We start from the raw sequence: 23,294 nt of genomic DNA on the forward strand, positions 1-23,294 counted from the left end.
GGCCTGGACAGTTTTACAGGTGTTCTTGGAGTGAATATCAAGATCTGAACCTCTTGATTTGCATGATATTGTAGCAAACCATTTTCCCAAGTGATCTCAAGGCACCCTCAGGAAACTGAAATACATTTTTAAAGGAAAAGCTATGATTATTTCTTTGGTTAATCTTGTTCATACAAAATAACTATATTTTAAAATATAGCAATAATAGCTTACAATAATTCAAATTTTCGTGTCTCATTACATCTTGGTAAGTTTTTGAAATATTATTGAGGACTGTGGTTTAGTATGATCAGAATACATTATATGCTTGTCTGAAGTTCATGCACTCTTGGAAATGAACTCTTTTCTGATTCCAAGTAAAACTAAACATCCTTCAAAAGAAGATGGTTATCACATTGAATGAAGATGGGAAGAAGTATTCTGATCAGTGCCTTGCTTAGTCATCTTCAGACAAGCATGCTTCTTCCTGCAGCAGACAGGAACAAATATAGAGATCCAAACCAGACATTAAGACAGGGAATGAGAGACCTTGGAACATTCAGCTGTGTAGCTTGAGTTTTCCAGTCCTGCCTGGCCCATGATCCCGACAAATCTCTCTCACCCGCCAGTCCCATAGCTGCTCAGACCCAATCGAGTAAACGCATAGAGACTTACATTGCTTATAAACTGTACGGCCGCAGCAGGCTTCTTGTTATCTAGTTCTTATATCTTAAATTAACCCATTTTTATTAATCTATAAGTTGCCACAAGGCTTGTGGCTTACCGGTATCTTTTACATGTTGCTTGTCATGGTGGAGGCTGGCAGCGTCTCTCTGCCTCAGCCTTCCACTTGCCAGAATTATCTTCCCTCCTTGTCCTGTCTATACTTCTATCCTGGCTACTGGCCAATCAGTGCTTTATTTATTAACCAATCAGAGCAATACATTTAACATACAGAACATCCCATAGCACTTCCCCTTTTCTTTTTTTTTTCAGAAAGCGAGGTTTTAACTTTCACATAGTAAAATTACAGATAACAAAACAGTTATCAAGCAAGAATTACAGTTCCACTTTCTAGTCTATTTATAATAACTAGTCTATTTGTATTTGGCAAAATTAAAGAAGATATCCTATCTATCTTATATTTGTGAGTCTAAGATTTCTTTCTAACTTATCTTTTATGATAACTGAGGAAATAATAACTACCTAGTCTTCAACTACATCAAAGACCCCAGAAGGATATAATATTAACTGAGAAATGGGAGAAGGATGTAAGGAAGTCTTGCAAGAGTAGACAGAGATAGCTGGCAGCCTGGACAGTCGTCCAAAGTTTTTTTTATAAAGTTGGGGCGTCTGTCTTTAGCCCACAGGCCTAGCGTCTCTCAGTCACTTTTCTGTGTCCTGTAGAATGTCTGGCAGTTTCCTCTGTGAAGCAGGAACCTGAAGGACCATTTTGCCAAGCAAAGTTCAGTGGTCACCTTTCTATGGGCCCTGCATGTCCAGTCGATCAAGCAGTCCAGGCAAGAACAGTTTCTTGCCCAAATGGCCATTTTTGCCAAGGCGAAGATAAACTCCGTATGGAGTGTCTTCCATGCCCATCCTCCTCTCTGAAGTAAATCGGTGCTGTCAGGAGCAGACATGTCTCACTGTCCAAAAAGTCTAAATTTTTAAAACATTTTAAATGCCATATTTTGTAGTCCTTTGTAGTATTTGAAGATTACCTACCTAATTGAATTATATCTATGTATACCTAGAAAACTTAACATGACTATAAGTTTGACTATCATAGAAGACTAATTGTTAATCTGTATTTTTAATTATCCATTAAAATTTTAATGAGTTACATAAACATAATATCTCAAACAAGAATAGAAATATATATATATACAGTATAACAAAATAAGTTTAAACTTGTATCAATAAACTAAAATCCATAGCAATGTAAAACATTTTAAACAAGTTGCTCTTTAAAAGTAGATTTAATAATCTACCCTTTCATCCTACCATATCTATATCATATCCCCTTTTCTTCTTTAGAAAGAGGTTGCATTTATATTCAACCTGTTTTAAATAAAAATATTGGTTTTTGTCTGTCCCACTCCAGGGAGCTCTTCTGATATGGGACACAAGAATCTCTTAATTTTTTTTTTAAGTAATATTCTTGGGTTTAGAGAAGGAGTGAGCCAATTCTATTTCCAAAGCCAGCTTGGTATATTTGGGAATTTGGGCATAGCTTCTCTTACTAATTCCTGCTGGAGGGGGGCACTATATCTTATGGGGACACAAAGAAAATTTTAGGATAATGGAGTAGTCCATGAGGGTGTATCTTCTGAGACAGTTGCCTTGAAACCATTTTGGATGTTGGATCATCTGACCCATGGTGTCATCAGAGACCTTTCAGGGGGTCTTGGCTGGTCAAACCTGATGTATCTTAATCTGGAAAAAGTCTATAGCCTCTGGCTTTCCATGGAAACAAAAGCAGAACCTCCTTTCCAAAGCAACATATCCTTACATCCAAATTTTGAAGTCAATGTACCTTTAAAATATACATTTTGGCTTAATCTCCATCTAATTCCTCTGTTCAGGGCTCAGGGAACCCTGCCGGGGAAAAGGCAATGAGAGTGCAAGAGTCAGAGTGGATGAAGGACCAAGAAAACAAGACCCTCTAAATCAAATTGATTAAAGCACATATGAACTCCTGGAGAGTGAGGCAGCAGGCACAGGGCCTGTACCAGGTCCTTTGATGTTTTGATGTCATTCCTGAGGATGCAAACAAATGGGTTTCTGTTTCTTGTGCCCTCTCTTGTACTCCTTTCTGTCTTTTCATTTGTTTTTGTCTAATGTCTATGTGTTAGGTTTTTTTTATATATTATATGTATTATATGTCTTTTCTTTTTTAGTGACAGACAGAAAGGAAATGGATTCAGACAGGAGAGGAATGGGAAGGAAATTGGGGAAATAGAGAGAAAGAAGAAATTATAATCAGGATATATAATGTGAGAAAAATGTATTTTCAACAAAAGGACAAAGAAATAAAAATATAATTGTAAACTAAATACAATTTCTTGGTTTAGGCCAATATAAGTATGCATTAATTAATGTCATGTTCTTTTGGATGAGATAATTGTTGATATGACTAAAAAGAGCATATAAAATAAGAAACGTCATAATAGTTTATTATCTAAGATAAAGCCAAACTGTCTAATGATTCTGTGTGTGTGTGTGTGTGTGTGTGTGTGTGTGTGTGCATGTGTATACAACCCACTTGGATTGTATGATGTTACTTGTATATGTTTCTAGGGTAGATTTTTAGGTATTGGACAACCAACTGTTGCACTCTCCCCTGGACTTCCTTGTTTAATTAGAGGAAATGAGGGAGTTTTTACTTTCTGCAATTACACTGTCTAGGTTGAAAATTAAACCAAGCCATGTTTTCATATGTTCATAGCTTCAAAATCAAAGTTCAAACACAATTAAAACTGATGATAAAATACCATTTTTACAAAACTGTCCACTATTCATAGGTCCATCTGCTGTGAATCATTCAAGACTGAGACACATTAATTTGTGATACTTAAAGTTGACATCAGTTAAATAAGGTGCAACACGAACATCATCTTATCTGTTTAATTATGTTTTTGTTTTGTGACAAATTTAGGAATCAAGGTAGATTAATTTCTAAGTATATTTTAATTAACTCAGTCACTTTGGACATTTTTACCTTTTATTAGTTATCATTTTCATGTATATTTTTTCTCATAAATTCATTTTTAAGATTTGGATTTAGAAGTTAAATACAATAATTTTAAACTTCGTGTTTAGTTACAAGCATGTGAAGAACCAAACATTTTCTTTCCTGTCTATTCTTGTTTTTTTATGCTGCGTAGGACATCCTAGAGTTTAGAAGCAGTTGAAGCAGGGCATTCTAAATATTTATGAGAATACAAAAAGCAGCTGAAAAATTACAGTGAGATTAAAAGATCCCTGAGTATCACTTAATCTCCATAAGCAAAATGAGATGCACAGAATACCCTTCTGTCTTTTCACTGTGAATTTATCTGTTGCTATTATCTCCCATAGACTGGAACCACCCAGGATGCTATTTTCCTAGAGTCATAAAACAGCATTTAGTAAGACTGGCAATGGAAAGAATACCTGGGGTTACTGATCCTAATTTCTACCAATTTAGTTGTTCAACTTTAAAGGGAATTATAGACATTTCAAATAAAGATAGTTATTTCCTTGAAAGCCTCAAGTGAAAGACTACAGGTCAGTCTGTTTTCAAAATCTGGAAATGTTAATAAGAGTATTTTGAGGGACTCTAAACTATACAATTTTACTAGAGAATATATACAGTTTTGTCAAGTAAAAGATTTGAGGCAATAACCAATTTAATGATATTGATTTCTCTTCATAGTTAAAAATTAAAAATGAAAATTGATAAGTTAACTTAAAGTGATAATAAAAATACTTTGTAGCTTTGGATTTATTTATTTATTTATAACAGCAAATAAAGCAATTTTATTCTAGTTACTTTTTGCAAATAATCATCATTGTGATTCAGAAAAAAAGAAAAAAATAACCTAGAAATTTCACTAAACTAATTTACATTCAACTTACTAAATATGAATGTAAATTTTTACTTCCAGCCTCATCAACATTTGTTGTGTTTTTGATAACAGCCTTTCTGATAAAGACAAGAAATAATCAAAATGAAGTCTGGAATAAAGTTTTGTGATTTTTAAAGATGTTTAATTTTGTTTTCTCTATATTCTGGCCATTTGCGTTTCTCCATTTGGAAAGTGCCCATTCATTTGATTATTAGTGATTGGGTTATTTATTCTTTTTGTGTAGTGGATCTTACTTGGACCACCCGCTCCTGAATAATGACATGGAGAATTTTATTAATTATAAAAGCTTGGCCTTGGATTAGGCTTGTTCACAAGTAGGTCTTAAAACTTAAATTAACCCATTTATATTAATCTACATTCTGCCTCATGGCTCCTTACCTCTCTTCAGCACCATTTGTACAACTTCTTCCATGTCTGGCTTGTGAATACTCCACCTCTCAGAGTTCCTATCTCTTTCCCAGAGTTCTGATCTCTGCCCAGAAGTCCTGCCTGTCTATTAGCCATTCAGCCTTTTATTAAACTAATCAGAAGGTGCCTTAGTCAGGTGAGGTAAAATAGAGATACAACTTCACACTGATTAAAAAAAAGATTATCCCAACATCTCCCTATTTAATCCAATAAAAGACCTTTTCTCTAACATCAATAAACTGTATAAATTATGAACAATTATCAGGTAATACTTACATTCACAATGTTCAGTCCATTTGCATTTGACAACTTTGGAGAAAACACTCTGTTATCTACGCGATCTTGGTTAGTCCAAAGTTTTGTACCTAAACCATTTCCTATCATAACTTGTATTACCAACTTAAAAATATCTTTTTAGACCTTAAAACATTTTCTTAGATAAACAACTTAAGTTTTCATGTTTCTCAACTTTTATAAATTTTGTCTCTTTTGTGAGTTTCTTTTCTGAATTTGGTAACAAAAAGAAAACTATGAAACTATACCTATCTAGTTTTCAACGCCCTCAGAGACTTGAGAAGAATATACTATTACTTGAGTAAACAGGAAGTGAAGAGCAAGCAACTTCCAAAACTTTAGAAATAACAGAGACAGCTGGCTGCCTGGCCAGTCACCCAAGTTTCCTCTACAATGTTGCAGTCATCTATTTTCAGGCTACAGGCCCAGAATATCTGACAGACTTCCCTGTGAAGTAGGAATATTGAAAGACTCGCGTTCCTTGTCTTTGCAATGTTCAACAGTTGACTTCATGTCCTGCTTGTCCAATTTGGAGAATACATTGTCAGCAGTCGAGGCAAGCATAGTTTATTGCCCAGTGGATAGCTTGGCACATTGAAAGAAAACTCCATATGGAGGTTCTTCAATGTCTACCATCCTCTCTGAAGTAGATTGGTGCTGAAGGAATAGATGAATCTCTCTTTGATGAAAAGCCTTATGTTACTAAAATGTCTTATATGCCATATTCTGTAGATCTCTGAAGTGTTGAAGATCACCTATCTAAAATACATATATCTGTTTAATCTTGAAAACATACCAAACATGACTACAAATTTGATTGTTATAGATGACTACTAACCTGAATTTTTTAACTATCCTAAATAGTTTGTAATAATAGCTTTTAAGAACTAGAACTTGACATCACATTTTTAATGAACTGCATACGTACAATACCTAAAAATAACCTTACATTTGTATCAATATACAAAAATCCATACCAATGTAAAATAGTTGAGATAAGTACTTGCTTTTCAGTTTAAAAGTAGATTCAATGATCTACCCTTTTATCATATATACCTCCTTTTTACTTTCATCCCTTATCCCCCTTTTCCTCCAACATTAGGTAGGAGAAGAAGAAAGATCAAGGAAGTAAAAACAAACAAAGAAAGAAATCCCTTAATGTAATATCCTTTATTTAGTTTCTTCCCAGACCATGACCAATAACAACTTGCAACTAATCCCCCTAAATGATTATAAACATATATAACCCACTAAATTACCAAAACCCACCCATCCCACCTCTTGGCAAGGTGGGTGTCCTGTTGCTAAAATTACTTCATGTTGTCTGGGGGTGATGGCATCTTTAGGGGACCCTGAGAAATTGGGATGCTTGTCAGGTCCTGGAAGAGCTAGCTATATTATTTGTTGCCCAGTCTCTGTATGATGGGAAAGTGCAGGGCTTATTTTAAATCCTGGCTAGAGTAGTCTCTGAAACTGGATCATCTTAGTTATCTGTTTTGAACTTGTCCTCAATGCAGATTTTTAAGGAAACTGCAACAGAGACATTCTAAAAGATTAGATCACTTGGGCTATTTGTCTTGTCCTCATTGGCATCTTGTCCTTTTGTTCTGAAAACACATAAACTTTAAAGATAACATGCATATTTGCATTAACACAACTATGGAATGTACAATGTGCACAAGTCAGCTAAAGATGATTTTCTGTTCTATATTTGAGGTAAAAGGCATCTGTCAACTTTATAAGTCCATTTGGACTACATAATGAATTTGTAATATAAATCTGTATTCATGCCATATGAAATGATGACATGTAATAGTGTTATGAGGACTCTGTATCCAACAAACTTTACCTTGTCTCATCCAGTCTCACAGTTGTTCCAATGTAGAGGGATCAGAATATACATCACCTGTTATGTTGGTTTTGTTGGTTTCTTTCTTTATATCTGTAGACTGATCTTTATTAATTTTGAAGGAACCCATAGCTTTTCATTTCCCATGGAAACAAAGGCACAACCTCTTCCCCAATATAACACCTTTTTTCATTTCCACTCTGAAGTTAAGACATTCTTAAAATATATAGGTTAGTTTAATTCAGCAGTTTTTTTCCACAATCCAGTGTCTCCCAGTAGCTGTTGTTTTTTGCTCATTAGCATTTTATTTTAAAGTTAATAAAGCACTATATAGGATCCAGATGCTCTATGTTATGGAATTTCCCATCCTTACATGTTTTCTTCTTTTCATATTACTTTACTCTCTCTTTAAATACTTCATTTTATTATTTTCATTTTTTTTCTATGACTCTATACACATTTTTTTCTTCTTCAGCACCTAAGCACATTGTCAATCACTCTGTACCTGTTCAGAGGTTTTTTCATTCTGGACCTGCCACATCTGGCTCCATGTCTGAATCTTTTCTTAGCTTTCTTGTACCCTATGCTTGGATATATGTGCCTCTATGTTGGATGGCAAATGTAGTGAGTCTTTCTTTGGAACACCATCTCCTGAAGAATGATATGAGGAGAGTTTTTATTAATTATGAAAGCTTGGCCTTAACTTATGCTTGTTCTCAACTAGCTCCCAACTAGTTGCTAAATTTTAAATTAACCCATTTATATTAATCTACATTGTGCCACATGACTCCTTACCTCTCCTCAGTATCATACATCCAACTTCATCCATTTCTGGCTGGTGAATCCCCAGCCTCTCAGAGTCATAACCAGAGTTCCTATCTCTGCCCAGAAGTTCTGCCTATCCTCTTCCTGCCTATCTATTCACCATTCAGCTCTTCATTAAAACAATCAGAAAGTGCTATAAGCAAGTGAGGAAAAATAGAGATAGATTCTACACCAGAGTTCCTATCTCTGCCCAGAAGTTCTGCCTATCCTCTTCCTGCCTATCTATTCACCATTCAGCTCTTCACTAAAACAATCAGAAGGTGCCATAAGCAAGTGAGGCAAAACAGAGATACATCTTCACACATATTAAAAAGATTATCCCAACATTTTGGTTTCTTGAATTTTCAGAAATGTATCTTAGTTTGCTAATAATCAGAAAAAATTATCATACAGTATTCTTTTTCTTTATTTTGTAAATTATACTCTCTTGTGTAAAAGCTCTTTCAATTCATTTTATATTGTTTGTCAATTATTATTTTCTGAGTAATTGGATACCTATTCATAAAATCTTTGCCTATGCCTAGAATGTCTTCCCTATATTTTCCTGTAATAATCTGAAATGCAAATCTTATTGTTTTCAATCCCCTTTCAGTTGTTTTTTATTATATTAAATATTAAGGATGAGGATGAATGTAAAACCATTTTCATTTCAGAACAGCTATTGTTTTAATGTGATAAATTTCTTTCACCTTCTCCAGAATATAACTCTCACGAATGTAATTCTAAAGGCTGCCATTTTATATAATAGCAATTAGATATTCTATATTGCAATTGTATATGATAGGTTCTCCCTCTATTTGGGCCAATCTCTGTTATTAATACATAAACAAAATCACAGATCAGCAACTAATTAAAGAACAATGTGTTGGAATTAGTGAATGTAACTTGTCCATTCATTCAGAGATTTCATTCTCTCTAATCAAGTGTGAACATGGCTAATGAGTGTATGAGAGAAAAGAGAGATGTAAGCAATGTGAAGTGTGATATGGCTTACTAACCTCTGTGTTTTCCTGATAATATTTTATTGTCTATTGTACTTGCTAGATGTTTATGATACATTGTTTAATGAAGTGGTCACATGCAAAGGACCATCTTCAAAGACATTAATTTCATTTCATTCTATAGCTTATTTGATAGAGATGTGGATTATAGAAATGGATTATAGTGATTTGTAAAACAATCCAGAAAAGAACCCAGCCATGGGAGTTTCAAGTATTCATCCATGTATTCACATATTTATAATAATATATGATATAAATAATATCAGTAATGATCATTACTAATACAACATCTCCATCTGAATATAATATCAACATAAGCTCTATAATTTTAAAGGCCTTATCATATTTTGCAATGCCATATTTAACAAAAAAATTTGAGCCATTTAATAGATGACTCAAAATGTTTTTAGGACTATTTAGTTTGGTGAATATACATTTGGCAAAAATGTTATCTACCAGTGAAGTAATGAACTTATTACCTTTGTATGTTCTTAAAACTTCAGAGATATTTCCAGAATTTTATGTTTTCATTTTTTACATGCCTGAATATATGAACGATTGTCACTGACACCTAAACACAGTAGTAAAAACGTCTGACTTTGGCCACATTGTTCCTTTGATGTATCTTGCAAATTTTGCAGATTAAACAGAGAAAATTTATGTTGCTGCTTAGAAAATATATTGCTTAATAGGAATCACATACAAATTTACTAAATATAAGTGGTTGCATGGGAATGGTGAATCATTACTGAGTTTTTATTTATTTCTTTTCCTAACTCTTCAGACATGTACATATCAAGCTGATTTTATGTCTGAATGCACAAATTTTTGTCATATTCAAGTAAATGTATTCTCCTTTACAGATCATTTTGATGTTTAATCTCAAATATAGATCTTTTTTACAATTAACAATCACTGTTTTGTTTTCAGTCACTACCTATGAAATGCAATGAGCACACTCTATTAACAGGCAAAACATTACTGTGTTGTCTTATAAATTCTGCTTTTATAGAACAACATTGGCAGATAAACACCATGCTGCTTTTAACAACATTTATCATTATGCCAGAGGCCCATCTGGAAAGGAAAATAATCAACACAAATGATTATGACCATGAAAATAATCTGCTTTCTAGGCAATTAATTAACATGAAAATAGCAATATGACAGTAAAATTTCCTCATAAAGCTTCACTTCCTAGTCCTAAAAATGATCTGTCACAAGCTATCATGCCTTTCCTTTCAGCAGTCATTCAAATCCTCAATATTATAAATCATTTACACTTATAATATCTGTACTGACTTATAATAGCATATATTTGCCCCTTAAGATGCATCTCAGATATACTTTAGTAATATCTTTCTTGTACTTCCTCTTTTCTCCAGGATTTCAAATGTTAGATAACAATGCTTTTATTTGAATGGGGTTTGAGTACCTCCCCCGACTGCAGAACACATTCATTGACATAATATTTTGTTGTGAGATTCAAAGAAGGCAGAAACCTCATCTGGACCATGCTAGTTAGAGGAGAGGCCTTCAGGAGGTGATTGGGATTTGATAAAGTTATGAGGTAAAGCTACAGAACTGGGCTACTAGAGACTTTACAAGAAAGGAAAGAGAAAATACAAGTGTACGCTGTCTGTTTTTTGCTGCATACTTTCTTGCTACTTCAGCAAAAAAGCTATTGCTATTCATACCGAGATTTAAGAAAAAATTGAATCTCTTCCTTCTGAGAGTCTGTCTCATTTTGTTACAGAAGTGAAAAGCAGACTTACACAGAACATAAAGTATATTTTAAAGGCATAGGTGATATGTAGGCATTCTACTAGAAATGTGAAGTATCAAGAATAAGAACAGGTATATAAGTGGATGCGAAAGAAAGGGTGTTGCATAAGTTATTTATAGGGGAAATAATATTTAGAATATTTAAAGTTTCTTTCTCTCTCTCTCTCTCTCTCTCTCTGTGTGTGTGTGTGTGTGTGCGTGTGCATGTGTGTGTGTGTGTGTGTGTGTGTGTGTGTAGTTATGGGTATATGGGTGAACTGTGAATGCATATTTGCATATGTATAGGCACACATGTGACTTTGGTTGTCATTCTTGATCACTCTACATGACACACCTTCAGACAGGGTCTTTTACTTTTGTTTCCAGAGCTAATTCACTGTCTCTCTCTTCTCTCTCTCCACATATATGTATGCACATCTGTGTTTGTATATGTATAATCATATACTTTTTATTTTTTACAAATTACCAAATGCTTACATTTTATAAATTTGTACACACACACACACACACACACACACACACACACACACACACACAGAGTCTCTTGGACTATCCCTTAACTAATATTACTTACTAGTGGCTGAAGATTAAATAAGGGGTTTATCAGGAACAACCACATTTCCAGTTTTAATTATTTCTTTTATTTTTTGAGTTTAGACTATAATTACAATGTTTCTCCCTTACTTTTCCTCCGTTTAAAGCCTTCCATGTACCCCTCCTTGCTATCTTTCAAATTTCTGGCCTCTTTTTTTTATTAATTTTTATTACATTTGTATGTGTATAAATACACATATTTATTACTAAATACTTAAATACAAACTGCTCAGTCTGTATAATGTTACTTGTGTATATGGTTTCAGGGCTGTTAATTTTGTAGTGAATAAACAATTTGTGTGCTCATCCCTGAGAAAGACAACTTTCATTCTTTTAAACTAGAGAAAAGTAAAACTTTTTACTATCAAGGCATCAATGACGTTCCTATCACTTAGCTCATGAAAGTAATAAATAGCCACAAACTGATGAATTACTCTTCAATCTTCATAATAGAAGAAAAAGGGCTATGTTTCTGTCTCCTTCAGATTATATCACATGATAAGAGAACTCATTAATATTTCTTGATTTTTTATGTTGAGCAAACTGATCTATGACACCTTAACAAAAAAAATCTGTAAAACAGAATAATAGAAGCATACACATGATCTGAAGTGGAAAGGGGAAAAATCAGGGTGCTCCAGTTAGAGATGGTGGAAAGATAAAAACAGAAGAAAGATGATGGGTAAAATAATGGTAAGAGAATCTGAAAAAGTCATAAAATGTCAAATACCATATATATATATATATATATATATATATATATATATATATATATATATACATATGTGTGTGTATGTGTGTGTGTGTGTGTGTGTGTGTGTGTGCTAGTGCAATTCTCCCATCTAGATTGCCAATGATTCCACAAGAGCCGTACACCCTCTAACAAACTCCAACATCAAACTGGAGAATCCCTCTCTTGATTATTGCCATTGGCTTTGATTGTCCCCAAGAGGTGGACAGTAACTCCCTATTCCTAAACTCACCACATGCACTTCAGACACAGGGCCCAGCAGCCCCGTAGGATAGAACTGACTTGGGAGCCTTCTCTCTGAGGACTAGCGTTCATGGAACCAGAAGGCACTGTGTGATCTTCCAGAAGGAGGAAGCAAGTTGGGCTATGATGTGTCGCACCTTTAATCCCAGCACTCAGTAGGCAGAAGCAGGTGGAACTCTGTGAATTTGAGGCCAGCCTGGTCTACAGAGCGAGTTTTAGGACAGCCAGGAATTCACACAGAGGAAAAATAAAACAAAGAAGGAAGCAAACAAAAGTAGTATCCAGCTATGACAACTATGAAACCTAACAGTGACCAGTATGGCAGAATAATTCCAAGAGTCCAATAGCAATATGCACACCTTAATAGCAATCAATAGCTCTCCAATTAGACTTAGGACCTGCTCAATTAGAGAGAAATCATGTCTGGCACTGGAAATCTAGCCAACTACCTAGGATGTCATGGAATTTGGAGAACATACAGTTACCTCTTCACTAAACCTGCACAATCCCTATCTACATTCTAAATATTTGTCTATATGCCAACAGATAACTGTCGTTCTCTCACAACATCAAGGTAACTTCTCATTGTAACAAAGGGATACCGTTATGGAAACCCAAAATCAATCAAGAAGCAGTTGGGGAGCCCAGATCCAAATAATACAACACGTCTCCTTGGTTCTTACAATCTGTCTGCCCCTTCTTCTGAAATGATCCCTGAAATGATCCTTAATTAGAGGAGTTTCAGAGAAACGTTAACTCCCAGAGGACAGCATACCTGTTGTTACACAGTACCAAGTGGACAGAGAGTGACATTATACTCTCAAAAACATTAAAAATTTATTTTTACATGGGCTTTTCCCTATTTGTTTTGATCTATTCTGGTTTTTATTTCATTTTTAAATCATCGTTATTTTATATGCCTGTTTGTATTCCAATGAGAGAAAGAAAGGGTGTGAATTTGGGTGGGTGGGGAGTGGGGGATGATCTGGGAGAAATTGAGGGAGGGGAATCCATAATCAGAATATAATGTATGAAAAACAGCTATTTTCAATTTTTAAAAAGACAATAAAAATTAAAGAAGAAACAATTAATTGTGTAAGAATATACAGAAATACAGAATAAGGAATTTATTCTTTAATATGGATCATACACACACACACACACACACACACACACACACACACATATGGACTAGCTTACCAGAATGTATTAAAAATAAGAGAGAAATGGGTTCAAACTGCATCTCTAAATCCAGAATGTGTCACAAAGACAAGTATGAGGATGTAAGAAAGAAAGGAGGGGATTACATGTGCCTTAAGTAGTGATAACGAAACCTTTCCCAAAAGAATTTCCAAAATTTCATTGTCTGGTTTCAACCCTCAAGGCCAGAAAGTGGAAGGGCAGCTTTTGCAGCAGACCCTCTGAATTCCTAGCCCTAGAAAAGTCAGAATCTGAAGGTAAGAAAAGAAGAAAAGCAGCAGACCGCAAATATTTCAGAAAAGTCAAAGTGATTAGATAATGAAGTCTGTCGACTTTCATAACACTAAAGAGAAATTAAAGCAAATAAATTTAATAAATTTCAATGTTAGTGACAGAAATACATTTTTCATGCATATTTATATACACAAATGTTCTTTCTGAGGAGCACAATACATTCACACGTTGAAGTGTGAAGACAAGAATGTGTGGATTTGCTAAAGTTACTTTATTTTTTGTTAAATTATATCTTTCATACCACTTTATAACAGTGACGTAATTAACATTTTTCTTAATATGTATTCTGTTTTATGCTGGTTTTCCTCTCTTGTCAGTTTCAGTTAATAAAAATAAAAGCCACACAAGAGACAGCCCTTGGGGGCTCTTTCTCCAACCTCTCCCCCAGATTCCTTCTTTTGGTGGGAGCTGCTTTTCCTCTGCCACCTCACCTCCTTTGGAAGGAGCTGTGGTTCCAGCCCTTCATTCAAACATTCCCTCCCTCCACCCAGTGGAGGCTTTAGGAGCTAGAAGGCAGGGAAGGAGACCGGGATGGGGTGCTAAGTGGCTTTAGTCCCCCTCCTTGGAAGAACCCACGTTAACCCCAGCCATCCTCCAGCCCTCCCCATGTCCTTTTTTGCTGTAAATATATAAATACGTCAGGTTAAAGGGAAAAGGTTTTCAGGGCTCTTTTCTTCCCTCTGCCCCAAAACCTACCTCCACCCCACTCCTCCCCATGGCCAGTCAGGGCAGCTTCTCTGCCTGGGAGGGGTTTTCCCTCTCCTGCCTCCACTTCCTCCTGGGCTCCAGTGTCCAGGCAGAGCCAGGGAAGGAACCACCCAGCTAATGTTTTTCTCACCTTGCCACCCGGAGGGAAGGCACCCAGAGGGAAGGGAGAAGCCTGCTTTCTGGGACACTGGCCCTCTTGCCCCCTCCTCCACTCCACACTGTGAATGTGGCGGGAGCCAAGCTGGTGGGGTAGGACAAGGGGCTGCCTTTATTTCCTTTCTTCTGAAATTAAAGGAAAAAAAGTGTTTCTGGAAAAAAATAAAAAGCCACTACGCATGTTTGTGCAAGTGCTTCTAAATAGTTAAGAAAAATGACAATTATGTGGCTAGAAGCTGTAGGTCTCTTTTAAACACTAATGTGCTTGAAATTCTCATAAAAATAATGTCTGTGCCACTCAGGTGGGAAGTTTGCTAATTGTTAATTTAAGGAAATCTCTGCACCATCCACCTTCTAATAAAGTCATGGGGGTTATGTCAGAAACAAGGTCACAGAACATTACAATCAAGCACTTCCTGTCCCCATCCCATCCCAAGGACATGATTTATTTCCACAAATAACCATACGGAAATAATAACTCCACAAACCACTGTTCAGCATTAAAAACCCAGAGGCATGGAACCTTAAGGTGAGTTGCTGCCCATCTGCTTACTTGAAAATTCATAGGGTGTAAAATATAAAAAAATGGTAATGAAAATATTGGATGTCTCAATACATGGTTATCAGCAAGTGCTATTTTTTTCCCTCCCTTGTAACTGTGTGACATAGCAAAGCTTGTGTCTGGCATTAAAGTACTTTCAGCTACATTCTATTATTAAAGACATATTTGTTAAAACATGCATAGAAAAGGGTCTGTAATTGAAGTACAGCTTTTGATGTATTTAATAGGATGTAAAACTGCCATCGTATTTTAATAGGCGATGTTTTATGTGCATTAGCAGTAATATAATAATGCCTCTTCCGTGGGCTCTTGCCATTAGCACTTTTCCCTCCCTTTCTTTCAGTTAATCTTAAATCTTTAATGTAATCCAAACACATTAACATTTTTTTCTCCCTTCACTGTTCTTGAACAGAAGGGATCTTTGCAATGAACTTTCCATAATTGAAGAATCGTTGCTACATGGCTAGATTGTTGGTAGTACTTTCCCTCCAATTCTGCCTGCCTGTTGATTCGTGTATACACCTAGAAATGCCTTTGGTCACTGAAACTGTTGGATGGGAGCAGTGAAGGACATCAAAATGGCTAGGGGACTGGAGAGTTCGCTTAGCAGTTCAAAGCACTAGTATCTCTTCCTAGCACCCACAGGGTATCTAGTAACCATCTGGTTCCAGGGGATATGACACCTTCTTCTTGACTCTGTGGATACCACACACTTGTAGTAAACAGGCATGCTTGTAGGCAAAATAAAGAAAAAAATAGAAATAATAAGTATATAAAATGTTCAAAATGTTTTTAAATGTCTAGAATGTGTAAAGTCAACAAGAAATGAAGTTCCTGCATGTTAGAGAATCTGAAATGTTATATTAGGTCAAACAATATGCTCTAGCACAAATCTATAGTGAGACAGTGATGAATATACCATTGCCTGAATTAATAAAGGCATGATATTTTTTATCATTGTAAATATTAAGTTTTATAGGAGCAATCATGAAGACTATATCTAGCCTTAAAACTAGTAAATGAAACTGTATGTTGCTCTGGTCTTGGTCTTTAAGATTTACAAACCATCTCTCAAAACTAATATTTTATATTACTTCAGAAGTAATTTTACAACATGCTTAATTATTTCCATAACAGGCTAACTGGAAATGTTGAACATAGAGACCATTGGATTGATTTCACTATTCAACTCCATTAAGTGTTAGATGATTTCTGATTTCTGAAACCAGGGAAATTAACATACAGTTGTTTTATAAATTATACACAATTGAACACTCCAGAGGAGTACATTAGTGCTGAGGCTGCTCTATTGAGATCTAATAATGTCAATGGCAATCTTTTAGATGTTTGGGTATTTTATTATTCTAGAAGTTTCCACTGGAGAGAGCTTATTAAATTATAAAAGACAAATTTGACGATGTATTTTATTCCTTGAGTTTTCTGTAAAACTAAGTTGTAATGGTTTCTTTTAATCTAATCTGTTATTTTCTCTCAGTGGAAATATTTTACCAGACAACTGAAGCTATTTTACCTATATCTTATCATTCAGATAATTCCAGAAAAATTTGTCAAGTCTAGTTTATCCAGTTATTTAAAAAATATTGAGTGTACATTGCACTGAACAAATCAATAATTCAGTCACATTTCAAAAAATTTGGAACTAAGAAAATGAAGCTTCCTTTTGGAGAGTATCTGGGGCCTTTCTGAATGTGTTAAACTACACATCGCGTTCTTCACAGGAGTGAAATTGGATGCTAATCAGTAGGTTCTTTCCGACGCACTAACCTTCATTTCATAGTTAAATGATAAAAATAACTAATTACTTAGTTCCGTATTTTGAAGACAGATGAGGAATAATGTATTTTCTGCTCTTTGGCACCTCATTCAATAATATCCTGTATCTTTTAGTTAAAGGTTAAGAGACTTGGAATCATATAGAAATGCAAATATATGTGAATGTATATGTATTCCCTTTTTATTCTACTTGAGAGTGCTATGCCTGTCCAATGTCATATAAGTTTATATTACTCTCTGAGAATGCCCACACATACATTCCCCAAACCTGTTTCTGAACACTTCCTCTTTCCTTTAGGACCCTATCTTCCTCTGGGCATCTTAACTTATACTTTCATGCTGTCTTTACATAAATGATTTTTATGTGTCTATAAACTCTGTGACTCACGAGTCAGTGAAAAACACGCTCTTTGCATTTCAGAAACTGCCTCAATTCATTTGAAATGAAGACATGCAGTTGTGTTAATTTTCTTTCACATGATATAACACATTAATTTGTGGCTGAAACACTTCTGTTGTGCCTATAACTCTCATTTTTTTATCAGTTCCTCTGTAGATAGATCACTGGGTCAGCTCAATACCTTAGATATCATGAATAATTCTACAATAAGCAAGAATGAAGAAGAACTTCTGTGATATGTTGATTTGGGGTCCAGTGACAGATTACAAATTATCTTGGGCTAAAGCAGGGTGTGATGAGGGAGGTTTGAGTACAAAACAGTGGAAAGAAGCTTAGGTGATAGACAAATGCAAGTTTTTGTTTATGGGCATATGACATAATGTTGTGTAGTTGAATGTACTGTGGGATATTTGTACACTGTGTGAAGATGTATTGCTATGATTTGTGTAATAGACAGCTGAAAGGCTGATAGCTAGGCAGGAGAGAACAGGTTGGGCAAGAACTCTGGGGGAAAAGGGGATTCTCCAGCAAGACACTGGAGAATCAGATAACACAGTACAGAGATGAGTCAATGAGCCATGTAGTAGAACATAGATATAAAAAACACGGGTTAATTTAAGTTATAAGTTAAGAAAAAGTCTAAGCTAAGGCCAAGCTTTCATAACTCATAATAAGTCTCTGTGTCATTCTTTGCAATCGTGCAGTCACAACAAGAAAGTACTGCTACAGAAACAGGTTAGCTTCACTGCACCTTCATAATACCCTAATAAAGCAGGCAAATGCTGTCCAACAATAATAGACTACCTGGTATAAGAAGAAAGTATGTAACCTGAACATAAAGCTTTTCTTTCCCAAAATTCATTATCCTCTGCATCACCCAGTTAAAATTATTATTTCTATAAGAACCAGTGAAGTTACCACCAAAATACTTTCACAGGATCTGCCCTGAAATTCATTTTCTTAACACCCTTTGAGTTGTAGACTTCTGTTGGGGACCATTCTCATACCAATCCCATTGTGGCATACAGACTCATCCTTGACCACAGAGATTCTACTTGGAATGCAATCCACACATCCTAAGCAGCAGCCTGAGTCTAGAAGCAATTTCTTTTCTTACTTTCCATTAACTCCTATTTCCTCAGCTCAGCTCTTTTTATAAATATCCCTCAATCATAAACTATTTCTATATTAAAGTACAAATAATCCTCACTAGATGACTGTCTCTCTGAATGCTATATGTTTTCATAAAATTTTTATCTTAAGCTAAATTTCTATGATACATTAAATTTATAAGATACATTCTCGAGAAAAGTCTCATAATTAAAACCTTGTGAAGTAAATGTTAGGTACTACCATTATCTATATTTCATAAATTAAATAGCAAAGATATATGAAAGATTGAAACAATTGTTTGTTATGGTAATTTTAGAGTTCACTTCAACTGATAAGATTTCAGTAATTGTCTTGTGCCCTTGTTAAAGAGTGACGTTTTAGTGGTAACTCACAAATGTAAATGCAAATGTGTATTCTTTTTTCATACTTAAGCAAGACTGAATAACATATCCATATTTACTCAAAAGTTTTTATGTCAAATATGCAGATATGAAGACAAATCCTGAAAATAATAGACTCATACACAAAGTGAAATGATGCGTTCTTTTCCTCTCTACTTGGGAACACCTTCTTCTGAGTATCGTTCTTTGTCAAAGCACCCATGACTACTGGGAGATGAACCTCAAGATTGGAAGAAGACGCTGAATCTGAACTGTTGATATTCTCTCATAGAAGGAATATGTTGGGAGAATCCTTAGACATTCATCTGGGATTTCATCCAACCCGTCTTGTACCTCCCCACAAGCTCAGTGTCAATCTACACAGCTGCATATATTACATTTACATATGATCTCATAGTCTCTGTGTTTGCAAGGGTATATTGTATGTGAAAGATTAAAGTGTGAGGGACTCCATCTAAGTGATTATGGGGAAGATGTTATCTACACTGGGTTGATAAATTGTAGTGGGGCAACTGTCTGTGGGTCACTAACACTCCTCTAAGTAACCTCTCACCCTTGCTGTATAATGAGCTCAATAAACTTACCGTGTCACTATGCTATACTTCAGTGATATCATTACTTAGTTCTCTCATTGGTGCCCTATCTACACTTAGGTGACAACTTGACACATCTCCCCAGGAAAAATCAAGCATCATTCCTTTTCCACATAAGATCTCTAATGCATCTGCAAGAATTCCGAGATGGCTGTATGCTTTAACAATTTAAAAGTTGCTATGATATCTTTCAAGCTATCAGACTATGCTAATTTTATGGCTGTGCTAATTTCCTAAGTGACAGACATTATGAAAGTGCTGAACAGAATGGATTGTGATTAGGACAACAATGATTTTAATGGATAAAAGGTCAGCAGTCATACAAATTGCACAATACAAGTGCAGAGAATAATGTGGAAACCTTGCGACATGAAGATGGGTTGCCTAATGAGGAAGCTGACAATATAAAGCAAATAACCTAAGCAAGCCCCTCTGCTGACCTTGTTTATGACTTCACTGAAGAAAGTAAAGTCAAGCTTTATACTCCCTCCAGACTCAGTTGTACAAAGGAATTTATCATTTATCTGACTGTGATATCAGCTTTGGTTTGAAATTCTCTACAAACTTTAGCCGTCTTGTATTTTTATGAACTCAGTGTCCATTTACAGGATGATGTTTGGTTTTTCTTTAATATGGCACTGCTTTCTGTTTTACAGGACTGATGTTAAAATAATCAAGAAAAAGTTCTTTCCTGTCTCCCTGTCCTTATCAGGTACTTTCCATGATTCACTATGCTTGGCACTCACTTCCAATGACTCTGTCATTAAACTCATTCTTCCTTGGTCCCCCGTCACTGTATTGATCACTTTGGGCCTTGATTTTTGAAACATTTCTTTACCTTTATTTTTGCTAATCTATAATTTTCTATTATTCCTCAGACTTCTTAGGAGATTTCTTGTGTATTTCATGGTGCTTCTCTGACCTCCAATTATCAAAATAGAAGAAAATTGTGAAGGATCTTTCCCGTTCTTTATAATTTTTCAATATCCAACTTCCATGATTTTCTTCTGCAAGCATTGATTGTGCATGCCTTCTAGATGGGTCATGTCACCATGGCATTGTGACCTTTTCTATTTTCATTCACTTATTTATGTATTCATTAATTTGCAATACTAAGAATTGAACTCTGAACCTTTTGCCTCCTAGGCAAGCACTATGCCATGGGCCCATGTCTGTAACCCTTAACCACTATTTTCTTAATGTTATCCTTCTATTTCCTGTATACCTTGTCACAGTATCATTTCAAATTCTTAAAAGTAATATCTCAGGAATAGATTTTTAAACATTTTTCTTCTCATATACTTCCCCCATGATCTTGGCACATACCGTGTGTGTGTGTGTGTGTGTGTGTGTGTGTGTGTGTGTGTGTGTGTAGCTGTTCCTTTCAGTGGGTTAATAAATTTTGTCAGTTTATTTTGTCAGTGACTTCTGAACCACCTGCTCCATCTCTGTTGCAGAAACAGCTTAGTTGTCTTACATTATGAAAAAAGAATCTTATTCAAGTTCCTAAAATGATTATTCTTAATCATAAATCTTCCCAATGGCATAACCTTCAATTCATTTTACTATTTCCTTTCATAAGCTTACTTATTACTTGAGTTGAACCACAATGTCCCCTGATTGTCTTGAATATTTTCCATTTTTAAATTTCTCTGCCACGGTTGATATATTTTCTGTTTTTTTGTTGCTGTTTTGTTTTTCCAGAGTAATTCCCCATTCCTTTCTCATAACTTCATCCTTCATATATTTCATATTTAGAGTAAAACCTTGTTAGAGTCTCTTAAAAGTGACCATATTTCATCAGTGCTAATATTTTATTCAATAAAACATTTTATCTGTACACTTTAATTTTTGGCATTTCTGTCTATTTAAACAACACTTTAACTACTTAATTTAACTATGGTCTGCTTGAGTGAAATTTGGTAGCACAAAAGTATTTCTTACCTGTATCTTTTTTTCATTAATTGCTTTTTATTTTTTTTTATTTTTTATTAAGAGATTTTCTATTCACTTTACATCAACCACAGATCCCCCTCTTCTCCTTCCTCCCGTTCCCCAGCCTTTCCCTACTTCCCACCTCCCATTCCTGCCTCCTCCAAGGTAAGGTCTCCCTTGGGGAGTCAGCAGAGCCTGGTACATTCAGTTCAGGCAGGTCCAAGCTCCTCCTCCCTGCACCAAGGCTGCGCAAAGTGCCTCGCCATAGGCACTAGGCTCCAAAAAACCTGCTTATGCCCTAGGGACAGGTCCTGATCCCACTGCCTGGGCACCCCCTGTACAGTTCAAGCTAAACAACTGTCTCACTTATCCAGAGGGCCTAGTCCAGGACCATGGGGGCTCCTCAGCCATTGGTCCACAGTTCATGCATTTCCACTAGTTTAGCTAGCTGTCTCTGTACTTCTTTCCAGTCATGAACTTTAAGTCTCTGAAGAAAGAAATTGAAGAATATATCAGAAAATGGAAAGATCTCCCATGCTCATGGATAGGTAGGATTAACATAGTAAAAATAATTACCTATGTCTAAGCTTAGGAAAAATGCAATATGTTTAAATACATACTTTATGCCCTTATGCAAAATATAAATTAACTAAAATACTAAATATTATTAAAATATCATTTTAAACAGTACAAAAATCCATTAAACACATGCTTGATTAATATAGTCAAATTTTAATCTTTACAGACTTATTTAATTCAATGATAAGGAGCAAGAAACTTTATGTGAACCATCACCATATGGTACTTAAGAAACAAAAATTAGAAGAAAGAATAAGCCGGGCAGTGGTGGCGCACGCCTTTAGTCCCAGCACTTGGGAGGCAGAGGCAGGCGGATCTCTGTGAGTTCGAGGCCAGCCTGGTCTCCAAAGCGAGTTCCAGGAAAGGCGCAAAGCTACACAGAGAAACCCTGTCTCGAAAAACCAAAAAAAAAAAAAAATGTTTAAAAAAAAAAGAAGAAAGAATAAAATAGTTAAAAAATAATTGATTTTGAAAACAAGTATTTTGTTATTACCAAGCTGTGTTCCCCACTAATGTCTGGACGATGGAATAAAAGTTTTGCAGCCAATCATATAAGCCGAGAGAAGAGTCTAAAGAAAACCAGCCTTTCCACTGAGACATGGGGAGTACTGAGGATGTTCTTTAAAAAAATCTCAAACTGTTTTCATTGATAACCTGAAAAGTAAAGGTATATGGGAGGGCAAAGAAAGGAAGGAAGAGAAAAAATAGGGGATTGAGAGAGAAAGCAGGAGGGGGAGAAGAAAAAGGAGTAAAAGAAGAGAGATAGAGAAAGACAGACAGGTAGAGGTGCAACTGATGTTATATTTCTGCAAGAGTTGTTTTGGGAAGAATACTGACACGGAATCTGTAGTTGCTTGATTTGTGAGCAGGAGTAAGAGAAGCCTCCATGAGTTACTGAGGGACAGCTGAGAATAGAGTTTTACACTCACAATCCACACTCTTCACATTCCCTTTGTTCCTACATGATAGTCTTTCCTCAGAAGACCTGTTTCTGATTCAGAACAAATTCAAAAGATTTTATATTTATGGGGGGTGGGATAGTACACAGCTATTCATAAGAATATAAAAATTTCTACCTCTTTGAGTTTATCACAAAATTCATCTGAACAATTTAATCATTCCACATTGTATACTTTTATGAAGACATCATATTTTATCCTATAAATATATACAACGACCACTTTTACAAATAAACAAAA

The sequence above is a fragment of the Peromyscus eremicus genome, chromosome 10 (assembly GCF_949786415.1).
Source record: "Peromyscus eremicus chromosome 10, PerEre_H2_v1, whole genome shotgun sequence".
NCBI classification, from domain to species: domain Eukaryota; kingdom Metazoa; phylum Chordata; class Mammalia; order Rodentia; family Cricetidae; genus Peromyscus; species Peromyscus eremicus.